We start from the raw sequence: 12950 nt of genomic DNA on the forward strand, positions 1-12950 counted from the left end.
CATTAATTAGAAGTAACATGTTGAGATTCACAATGATATTCAAGTACTAGATACTCAAGTTGTCCATAACCGGGGACACGGCTAATCATGATTAGTTTGTTACTCTGCAGAGGTTGCGCACTTTTCCCCACATGACTCGATCGCCTCCGTTTGTTTTCTCGCACTACATGGTGTTTGAGAAACGGATGACCGAGACATAGTCTTTCAGAAGCACTAGCACCTCACATGTGGGGTAGACCGGTACACCTACATCCCCTACATCTGCTAGTCCACCCCGTAAGAGTTCGCACAACTTAGTCAACTATGCCAGAGCCCATAGTAGCATGTGGCTGCACACGGAAGTTTCTAGCATGAATTATCTTATGATCCCTTTGAGCCTGGGTGGCGGTCCAAAAAAAACAGGCAAGTCCTGATAGACATCAGATGCCTCAATCCACCCAGATGTGTGTTTAAGTTGCCACCTTAGATAAACCATTAAAATTATCAATCTCACATCTGTCATGGATATCACTCACCCAATCCACGTCTACTAGCATAGCATGGCATAATAAGCAAACGTAGAAGTAACTCCCAAAGGTTTCATAATAATACAGGTAATAGGTACTACCTCATCTACTTCCCATCCCACAATTTAATTAGATCCTAATCATGCAATGTGTGAGGATTGATCTAATGCAATAAAACTGGGTTGTAGAAAAGGTATGATCAAAGTGTTACTTGCCTTGCTGATGATCCGCGAGTCCTAAGGTTTTCGAAGTAACAAGCGGCGCAATCCGGGTAATCTATCGCAGACAAACAACAAGCATACAATAAGTACTCATCTAATGCACAGGTAAAACTCGAACAAGAGATCGAACCAAGTAGTTCAACTTAAGAACTCCGGTTGCAAAGAAAGAACGAAAAACAAACGGCGGAAGAAAACAACTCGGTTCTAGCAAGTTGAAACTAGGTCAAAATTTTACTGTAGCAAAAGCTTGTTCAAGTTGATTAGACGGAACGGCGGTTTCAAGACGAAACTCCAGGCGCTTAAATCACCTGATTCCGATAAACGAGCGAAAAGAAAGACTAGAAAGAAGATCGGATCTGAGATCGCGATCGCGGAATAAATCCGACGAAAAGAAAAACAAGAACGGTTAAACGAACGGACGTTCGTTAACCTAGAAGAATCCGGTGATCACGTTCGTTAGGACGAACGGTCCGGCGAACGGTCCAAAGCAACTAAATCGGAGAAGAAAACGAATCCGATCTAGGGTTTCGGAGAAGAAAAACCGAACGAAAAACTGATCTAGAAAACCGGAACGGTTTAGAGAAGAAAAGAATCGGAATGATTAGAAGAAAACGATCCGAGAAAAAGAATAGATGTAGCGCGGGGCAACCTTGGCGAGGTCTCCGGTGAGGGGCTCCGGCGGCGTCGGCGTAGGGCGGCGGCGTGGGCAAGGTGCGGCGGCGGCGCGGGTGTGGGGCGGCGGCGCAGGTGAGGCGGCGCGGCGGCGGTGACGCAGGGCGCGGTGTGATGCGGCGCGGCGGAGGTGCAAGGCACGGTGTGGAGGAGAGCTTTGATTTGATGTGTTTAGAGGGGGGGATAGCACATTTGTTGTCGTGGATAGATTCTCAAAAATGGCACACTTTATACCATGTCATAAAAGGAATGATGCTGTTAATGTTGCTGATTTGTTCTTTCGTGAAATTATTCGCTTGCATGGTGTGCCAAATACTATTGTTTCAGATCATGATACTAAATTTCTTAGCCACTTTTGGAGATGTTTATGGGATAAGTTGGGGACTAAACTGCTTTTTAGTACTACTTGTCACCCCCAAACTGATGGACAAACTGAAGTAGTCAATAGAACATTATCTACTCTACTTAGGGTTGTTTTGAAGAATAATAAGAAAATGTGGGAAGAATGCTTGCCTCATATTGAATTTGCTTATAATCGTTCATTGCATTCTACTACTAAGATGTGCCCTTTTGAAATTGTGTATGGTTTCCTACCTCGTGCACCTATTGATTTGTTGCCTCTTCCATCTTCGGAGAAGGTTAATTTTGATGATAAAGAACGCTCTGAATTGATTTTAAAAATGCATGAGTTAACTAAAGAAAACATTGAGCGTATGAACGGTAAATATAAACTTGCTAGAGATAAGGGTAGAAAACATGTTTTGTTTGCACCTGGAGATCTTGTTTGGTTACATTTGCGTAAAGATAGATTTCCTAATTTGCGCAAATCAAAGCTAATGCCACGTGCTGATGGACCTTTTAAGGTGTTAGAGAAAATAAATGATAATGCATATAAACATGAGCTACCTGCAGATTTTGGGTTTAGTCCCACTTTTAACATTGCAGATTTGAAGCCTTATTTGGGTGAGGAAGATGAGCTTCCGTCGAGGACGACTTCATTTAAACAAGGGGAGGATGATGAGGACATCAATACCATTGTTACATCCACATCCCCTACTGTTACATATATTGGACCAATTACTAGAGCTCGCGCACGCCAATTAAATTACCAGATACTTTCGTTTCTTGGTAATGATTCTAATGTTCATGAGAATATGATGCTGCCTAAATTGGATACATTTGTTTTGCTTACAAATGAAGGGCCTAGCTTTGAGAAGGATGAACATTGGAGCAAGAACACGCATGGAGTTGATGGCATGCGCAAGGGGATCAAGAACGGAGTTACAAGTGATGATTTCAGGACTTTGAAGCCACCATAAGGAGTGCATGAAGCCTTGGATGAAATATACAAGATGCCACTTCATAATATTCGTCCATAGGCTATTCTAGGTGCTGTGTCACCTTATTATTGGGCCAGGCCCATGTAATTTCAAAATACTTAAGTATAGGCTATTTTTAGAGTCCGTATGTGTGGGGAAACAAGAGTTAGGGTTAGTTTCGGACCCCACCCTCAAGGGCCACGAAATTCCCCCCTCTTCCTCCATATATACAGCCCTTAGGGCGTGATTTAGACTTTGGGTTTTGTTTAGATTAAAAGTTCGCCATAGCTGCAACTTCTTGTACTTCGTTTGTGTCCAACGACCAGACCAAGACGTCACAGAACCCCACCTTGATCAATAAAGCTTTCATCCTATATTCGCAATATCCAGATTGCAATCTCAATTTCTTGCTTGTTCTTCGTTTGCTTGTAGGAAACAGACCCTCGTGGTCAGGTTGGTCGTGCTCCGGCGTGGTAAATAACCCCTCGGAAGTTGGTTTAGCGATTGCTAAGGCGCTACGTCTCGCACGTTCGTAGTTGGATCGTCAAGGTCGACTCCCACAGAAACGATAGCCACCATCTCATCGAAACATCAGGACACCTTTGCCTCTATCACGGGCGACAAGTACAACATGAGTGACATCTTCAACGTCAAAGATCTCTCTCCCTTCCATGGTGATGAAGATTTTTATCCGATGACGGATCTTCCCCAAGGGAGGGGAGATGATGCGGAGCATCCCAAGGTCATCCCCATGGACCTACCATTGTCTCATCAAGTTCCTACCGGACCCATGACTCGATCACGTGCAAGAGCCCTTGAAACCGAGGTGACATCTCTCCTCTCATAATTCCACTTCGATGCACATGAAGCATGGCTACTACCTCATATGGATACCTTGTGCATACTCAGGTACAATGGAGAAGCTAAGGAGCAAGGACAAGAAGAAGAGGAAGATGGACGAGAAGACAAAGAAGAAGGAGGGCTGCAGGAAAAGTCCCAGCCACTGGACGACCGGCCGGGACCGAACGTCCGACGCGTGAAGCGTCAGCCGAGCCCCAGCCAGTGGACGTCCGGTCCAGACCGGACGACCGGTGCCCCTGCACCCAAGGCCAATGAGCAGACATCTGGCCCCGACCGGACGACCGGCGCGACCGCACCCGAGCCAAAGTTAGTGGAAGTCCGGAGCCTCCGGACGTCCGGCACCCCCATCACAGAGCGGAACCAGCGGACGACCGAAGGACACCGGACGTCCCGCAGCTCCTGAGACACGGGACGACTGGTCCCCAGTGGACGTCCGCTACCTGTCTGCGCACAGTGTTCGGGCCCGAGGCCCATGTACCCCTTCACTTCGCCCCCATTTGCACTTAGACTATAAATAGACCCCCCATTCATCCTAGCTAGGGTTAGCGTTGGTTTAGCTCATACTCAGAGATAGAGCTACGCTCATCCATATCAGATCTCCTTCGTGCGAGAGACTGTGGCCTCTTCAGAGAAGATCCCTTTGGATTCAAGCCCCCTTTCTAAGGGAAGATCCCCCGTGGATTCAAGACCTCCTCACGGAGAAGACCGGCTACCCTTGTATCGTCCCTAGTTGATCGTGGATCGTGTATCTTACTTTATGTATTCGAGGATCTAGCACATGTGTGATCTATTCATGTTGGTTTGAGTGTTTTCTCTCGTTTTCCCCTTTGTGTTCTTCGTGTTCTTCGCGGGATTCCGCTCCTTTCGTGGAAGATCGGGCGATAGGGTTCCTACCCTACATCACCAAGTCCATCGACGAGTACTTCAAGGAGATGAAGCATGCTTTGGGACGTGCTGGCGTGGATGACCTCATGTCAATGAAGTTCCACTCCATGATGGGATTGAACAACGACATCTCCAAGCCTATCTTCCCCGAGAACTACAAGTCCTTCGACGACAACTACATTGGTGCTCTCAAGGCGGAACAAGAACTCATGAAGGCCAAGGCTTCTCCATCCCAAGCTCACTTCTCGAAGACCAAGCTCCAACACGACGAGCATGAGGCTAGTACCACCATGATGTCCAAGCCCGACGAGCTCCAAGACGATGCTCCCAAGTTCGACTTCACCGCCATCCCTCTTTGTGGCATTGACGATGCCGAGTCTCCTATGACTCTTTTTCAAGATGGTGCGGCGACGAGTTCAACTACGGAGACCTTCAACGACCAAGCTTTGGAGGCGAGCGACACGGTGGCGAGCAAGGATGATGCTTCCATCTTAGGAGGCGAGAGTGATGATGTGCCATCTTCAGCCTTCATCCATGGTGACGGCGATGAGATGGTTGAGTATGTCACCTCGACCACGGCGACGCATGATGACTTGAGTGACTTTTGCCACCATATTCAGAGTGAGAGTGACTTCGCCACTAGCCCCAAATATGATGTGTTTCCACAACTCCCATGTGAGGAGAGCCACAACCCCCACCTCTTGAGTGAGAAGAGTGACTCCACTATATGTGAGTTTGAGTGCACCTATTGTGAGGGAGTGAGTGAACCACCACATAGAGAGAGTGAGGTAGTTGATAGGGCATGTGAGGCCACTATGATTTCTAACGACTTGACCTCTATCTCTATTGTGTCTTCTCATTTGGTGCTAGGTCCCTTATATGATGACGCGCCGATTCTCGACGACTTCATCCTACCTTTGGACAAGACGATGGCCATGGTGGAATGTGATGCACCCCCCACATGGTTCCATCAAGATGAAGATGACCACCATTTGGTGTTTCCCACCTCACCTACACCACATGAGTGGAATGACAAAGGTAACATAGCTGAAGGTGATTCTCTAGTCCCACTAGTGGACATTCTTGACGTTGATTTCTTGCATGATGTTGATCAACCTATTTCCATGCTTCATGCAAGTGTGACTTCGCCATGCGATGATTTACCCATTTATGACGAGTATGATAATTGCCATGTGGAGTCTATTAGTTGTGATGCCATGTTACATAGGATTTCTTGTGCTAATTCTCTCGGTCACATCATGTTTGCCAATCCGCTTGACTTGTCATATGCTATGCATGAGATCGACCACATGTCATATTTGCAATCTCTTCATAGTGACTATGCATATGCCATTAAGATTAACCCAATTTTCACTTATGGCATAGATGACAAGCCCATGGTTATTGGCATTTGTTTTTCTTGTGATGATATTGATATGTTACCTTTGCATTATTTATCTCATATGCCATGCCCTAACCATCTAGCTACGGATATGCATTGTTTTGGATGTTGCCCATTTTCTCCATATGATGTTTCCATTATTTCTCATGAGGAGACCCCCATAGTTTCCTCATACATTTTGGGAGATTTTGATCCATTCCATCCATTGCATGATCCTCATACTTGTGTGCACAATATGCTTTCCATGAATTATGTGCCATATACTTGCATTCTCAATTTATGTCCCCATCGTGTCATACATAACAACAAACCTCTCATGATGGATGACATGTTTCTATATCATGCAACTCATTTATTTGAGCATTGGATATTTTCTGCTAACCAACACAAGCACGTGCGCATCATGATGGATGATGTGTACATTTACCACGCGCACAATTTCTTTGGTTTGTGTCTCTTTTGTGTAGGTACCCATGAATACTTGTCAACCTCACAATCCCACGAGTTGACAAAACGAGCTCTAGAGAGCAATGATGACTTGGGATCCCATGGATTGTCTTTCCCACCGCTCTCATTGCGCAAACACTTCGCACATTTCTTCTACATGACCCTCACTTGGCTATGGTTATTGTTCATTACATATTATATGCCCATCTTGCCATGTTCACTTTGCATGATATACTAATTCCTATGATTTTGCCATGCATTTGTGACCCATGCTTTGCATTACACATGATGATTGATTCTAATACTTGTATGTGTATTTGCATGCTTGGTGGAGATATGGTGCGGAGCATCCTATGGACATCACCATGTCAAGAGTTCATTCAGAAAGTGACACGTGCGACATCTACTTCACATACATAAAGGTGAATCCTCTCCTTTACACGTGCTCACTTGACCCTCCATCGTGCATGCATAGGTATTGTCGGAGCTTCACGGATGATGAGGAGGAGTGCAAGCGCCAAGGATCACCTACACCATCCGCGAGGGAAGCCTGGAAGAGAAGACGCAAGAAGAAGAGGTGTCGAAGAAGCTCCAACCATCGGACGACCGGTCGGGTCCGGACGTCCGGCGCCTGAAGATCCACCGGATGATCGGTCCAGACCGGACGACCGGTGTCCCTGCACCCGAGCCAAACGAGCGGACGTCCGATGCCACCGGACGACCGGCGACCGGACAACCGGTCCGGACCGGAAATCCTCTACACCAGCATCCGAGCTAGAACGAGCGGACGACCGGCCCCTTCCGGACGTCCGGCCTCCCACGAGCCACCGAACGACCGGTCCCTAGCGTACGTCCGGTACCTGGTTGTGTCCAGTTGCGGGCTGAGGCCCATGTACCCCTTCACTTCACCCCCATTTGCACTAAGGCTATAAATAGACCTCTCCCTCCTCCTTTCTAGGGTTAGCGTTGTGATAGCTCATTTGAGAGATAGAGCTACGCTCATCCATTACGGATCTACTCCACGAGAGAGACCGCGGCCCCTCTACGGAGAAGATCCCCTTAGATTCAAGACCCCCTCTTGGGTGGCCCCATCAAGACCTCCTCACAGAGAAGAACCGGTTACCGTGTATCGTCCGTTGTTGACTTTGGATCTTGTATCTCTCTTTGTGTTTTGAGGATCTAGCACATGTGTGATCTATTTCTTGTTGGTTGAGTGTTTCTCTTGTGTTTCCCCTCGTTTCACCCCTCGTGTTCTTCGTTTTCCTCGTAGGGATCCGCTCCTTTCGTGAAAGATCGGCCATCTAGGGTTCCACCCTACATCATCTTGGTATCATGAGCCACGTTGATCACGATTTCGGAGCCTCCCCGTTGTGTTTTCTAGCCTAATATTGTTGTGTTCTTCCCCAAATTCGAAAATCCCCACCAAAAGTAGCCCCAATTTTTTTTTGTTTTTTGTGATTTGTTGGTTTGATGATGTTTTGTTGATTTTGATCTATGGATTTGCTTGGTTTCGAGTGGATCTAGAATTTCCCCAATTTTCCCCACTTTCCATCCACGAAATCTCATCAATTTTGACCCCAAACTCCCCAAATTCTGCCCAAAATCGCGTCCCGGATCTGAAATCTCGCGTTGACCCCGACCACCGGACGACCGTCACTTTACCGGACGTCCGGAACCGCAGGAACCACCGGACGTCCATCATCCACTGGACGACCGGAACCCCTAACCCGGATGGAAATTAGCGGATTTCCAAGCTCACCGGACGTCCGCCCACCGGACATCCATCCATTAGCGGATGTCCGCTACCTGTAAAAAACTGACTTCGGCTGATTTTTGTTTCGGCCATAACTAATTCATCCGAACTCCGATTTTGACGTTCTTTAGCTCGTTTTGAAGCTCTTGACATCCTCCTTCCCACAAAAATACCACCAACATCTTTTGAATTCATCAAATTTTGACAATTTTGGCATCTTTGCCTAGGGCTTCCACCACATCATCCGCTACACCACCACCGACTTCCGCAACCTAACCAATTTTGTTCCCCATCACATTAGTGGTTGATTGAGGAGTGATTTGAGTCTCCTAAGGTGTCTAGGCTACTTAGGGACAGTTGCTTTTTCTTCAACTACCACCACCACTTCCGCATAGGCTTGACCACTATACACTTCCGCCACCCCAACTTAACCCAATTTTGGTTGTGTTGTGAGTTGTGTCTCCTAAGGTGTTTCGGCTACTTAGGGACCGTGCTTTCAACTCCGACAACATGTATAGTCCACCACCATAACCTCCACTTCTGCATTGCCTAGTGCAACACCACCGCATTCCGCTACCATCATTTGACTTTTTCCCTTGAGATTTTGAGTTCGCGGTTTTTCCATTTCCTAAGGTGTTTCGGCTACTTAGGGACGAGTCTCCATAATCTTGGTATCTCCACCAAGATCACCGCCACTCATCATCACCGCGGACGGTAACCTCCATATCATCTTGGTATCATGGTATCCCTCCATTGTATTTTCCCTTGCAATTGCATTGATAACCCCTAGCCCATTTTGCGTCACTTGCCTATCAAGACTAGCCATTTGAGTATTGCCGGCAACGTTACTTGTGCACATTAGTGATTGTCGACCTACACCTCCCATTGCATACATACCATACCATAGGTATCATCTTGTTATCATATCATCCCGTGTGCCTCAAGTTTGTTCCCGCATATACACAATAGCTATCTTGGTTTGTGCATTGTGCAAAAGTGGCCATATACAAAAAAAGAGAATAAGATTTTAAGCAAAAGAGAAAGAGCAAGGAAGCTTGTAAGCAATAGCCATAGCATCATACCACATTGCATATAAGATCATATTGGATCACCTTGTGAGAGACACCGGGAACCATACATACATAGCATACTTGGGATAGAAAGTTATCCATTTTGCATCTTATAGGTTGTGCACAAGTGTCGTATCCGCCTATAGAGCAATTGTGCTAGCGTCTCTCTTGAGTTGTGCAACACGAGCGTTTTCCGTGGATTCCACATTTTGTGCTCATCCTTGGTTGCACGACCCCATTTATCTATCCGTGTGTGTGTTTCCGTGTGCCACATATTGCTATTGGTCTACTTGTTTCACTTGCGAATTTGTGAATCTGTTTCAACATTATTGACTCTTACTAACATTTTACATCAAATTTTTGTGCCACTATCATCACCGAGCTCCACCATAAGCCTTACTTGTGTAGGTGTGAGAAACCGACAAGAATTGGTACCAATTGTGCTATTTCCTTGTCCACATTGGAGTGATCATTGATCCATTTTCAACTTCGGTCAAGGTACATTTGGTATTCGTTCTTCTCTTTCTCCACTCATATTGGCTCGAATCTTGTGATGGATAGGCAAGGCATTTCATCTCCGGTCTTCCACAACAACGACGGCGTGTACAACTACATCAACAACAAGCTTTCCGCACGAAAGGAGGAGCAAGATGCAAGGATGGAGGAGATTCGGACCTTGTTGATCAACCGTTCTTCCCCTTCATCATCCTGAAGGCGGCGACATTCAAGTCAGAAGTCTTCGGAGCGCAAAAATGATGCAAGAGCAAGTCGTTCTCGTCGACATCTCCATGGTGACCACCATCACCTTCGTGATCCACATAGTCATGAAGGGCAAGTCACCTCCAAGCATCATGTGCATGACGACGACGAACGACATCTACTACGAGCTCAAGCACGACAATGACATCATCATCATGAAGATGCTCCACAAGCGTAAGTGCATAAGTCCCAACAAGCACTACCTCACGCCAAGTCCAAACTTCATGACCAAAAGAGAAGACCGCGAGACAAGCACCACCAAGAGCACGCTACGGCTACACCAACCACTTTGGCATCTTCGCCAATCGACTTCAAGGCATCTTCGCCTTCGAATATATGGCATCTTCGCCAACAAGCACCTCAAGACTACGCTCAAGAGAAGCTCCCCAAGCTCAAGTCCGCGACTTCCACGAGCTACTACAACCTCGACATCGACCACACGATTCCTTTCTATGGGACTCAAGAACCCGAGGAGTATCTCGAGTGGGAACGTTTCATGGACGACTACCTCAAGCTACATCAAGTCCCTCCCGAAGATCAAGTGAAGTGCGCCACCAGGAACTTCCACGACTACGTGTCCACATGGTGGCTTCACACACCTTCGGAGAGCTACAACATGAGTTGGCCCAAGACGTAGAGAGCTTTGCGGCGAGAGTTTGTGCCTCCAACCTACACGGAACAACTTCAACGCCAATTGGAGAACACCATCCAAGGATCCAAGTCCATCGACGAGTACTTCAAGGAGATGAATATTGCCTTGCGATGAGCCGGCGTGGACGACCCCATTTCGATGAAGTTCCACTTCATGATGGGATTGCACAACGACATCTCCAAGATGATCTTCCTCGAGAACTACAAGTCCCTCGACGACAACTACATTGGTGCTCTCAATGCAGAACAAGAACTCATGAAGGCCAAAGTTTCTCTACCCCAAGCTCACTTCGCGACGACCAAGCTCCTTGAGAACGAGCATGAGGATAGTACCACCAAGATGTCCAACACCGACGAGCTCCAAGATGGTACTCACAAGTCCGACGCCATCCCTCTTTGTGGCATTGACGATGCCGAGTCCTCCATGACTCTTTTTCAAGACGGTATGGCGACGAGTACGACTATAGAGACCCTCAAGGACCAAGCTTTGGAGGCGAGCGACACGGTGGCGAGCAAGGATGATGCTTCCATCTTAGGAGGCGAGTGTGATGATGTGCCATCTTCGGCCTTCATCCACGGCGAGAGTGATGTTGTGCCATCTTCGGCCTTCATCCTCGACGACGACTACGAGACGGTTGAGCATGGGATTTTCCCTTCGACCACGGCGACATGTGATGACTTGAGTGACTTTAGCCACCGTATTGAGAGTGAGAGTGATTTCACCACCAGCCCCATATATGATGTGTTTCCACTATTCCCATGTGAGGAGAGCCACAACCCCCACCTCTTGAGTGAGATGAGTGACTCCACCATATGTGAGTTTGAGTGCACATATTTTGAGGGAGTGAGTGAACCACCACATAGAGAGAGTGAGATAGTTGATAGGTCATGTGAGGCCACTTTTAACACTAACGACTTGATCTCTACCTCTATTGTGTCTTCTCATTTGGTGCTAGGTCCCTTGTATGATGACGCGCTGATTCTCGACGACTTCGTCCTACCTTTGGACAAGACGATGGCCATGGTGGAATATGATGCACCCCCCACATGGTTCCATCACAATGATGATATTGACCACCATTCGGTCTTACCCACCTCACCTGCACCACATGAGTGGAATGACAGAGGTAACATAGCTGAAGGTGATGCTCTTGTCCCACTAGTGGACTATCATGACATTGATTGCTTGCATGATGTTGATCAACCTATTTCCATGTTTCATGCTAGTGTGACTTCCCCATGCGATGATTTACCCATTTGTGATGAGTATGATGATTGCCATGTGGAGTCTATTAGTTGTGATGCCATGTTACATAGGATTTCTTGTGCTAATTCTCTCAGTCACATCATGTTTGCTAATCCGCTTGACTTGTCATATGCTATGCATAGATCGACCACATGTCATATTTGCAATCTCTTCATAGTGACTATGCATATGCTATAAAAATGAACCCAATTTGCACATATGGCATAGATGACAAGCCCATGGTTATCGGCATTTGTTTTTCTTGTGATGATATTGATATGCTTCCTTTGCATCATTTATTTCATATGCCATGCCATGACCACCTAGCTTCGGATATGCATTGTTTTGGGTGTTGCCCATTTTCTCCATATGATGTTTCCAATATTGCTCATGAGGAGACCCCCATAGTTTCCTCGTGCATTTTAGGAGATTTTGATCACTCCCATCCATTGCATGATCCTCATACTTATGTGCACAATGTGCTCCCCATGAATAAACATAATATTGATGTGCCATATATTTGTATGCTCAATTTGCATCCCCATCGTGTTATACACAATAACTATTCCTTCATGATGGATGACATGTTCTTATACCATGCATCAAATTTCTTTAAGCAACGCTTATCTTGTGCTAACTTTCACATGCACATACACATCACGATGGATGATGTGTACATTTACCACACACACAATTTCTTCCGTTTGTGTTTCTTTTGTGTAGGTACCCATGAATTCATGTCAACCTCGCAATCCCACGAGTTGACAAAACGAGCTCTAGAGAGCAATGATGACTTGGGATCCCATGGAGTGTCTTTCCCACCGCTCTCTTTGCGCAAATACTTCGTGCATTTCTTCTACATGGCCCTCACTTGGCTATGGGTTGTTGTCCATTATATATCCTTTGCCCATCTTGCTATGTTCACTTTGCATGATATGCTCATTCATATGCTTTTGCCATGCATTTGTGACCCATGCTTTGCATTACACATGATGATTGGTTCTCATACTTGTATGTGTATTTGCAAGCTCGGTGGAGATATTGCTTGTTATTGCGATATTTGCTTTGTACCCCATGCCTATGATGATACTTTCATCTTGCTTTGTGTTCATGCTTGCGATATGTCATGTGCATTGCCTATTATTTTCTCTCATAACA

The sequence above is a fragment of the Triticum urartu genome, chromosome 1A (genome assembly GCF_056163025.1).
Source record: "Triticum urartu cultivar PI428250 chromosome 1A, HENAU_Tu73, whole genome shotgun sequence".
NCBI classification, from domain to species: domain Eukaryota; kingdom Viridiplantae; phylum Streptophyta; class Magnoliopsida; order Poales; family Poaceae; genus Triticum; species Triticum urartu.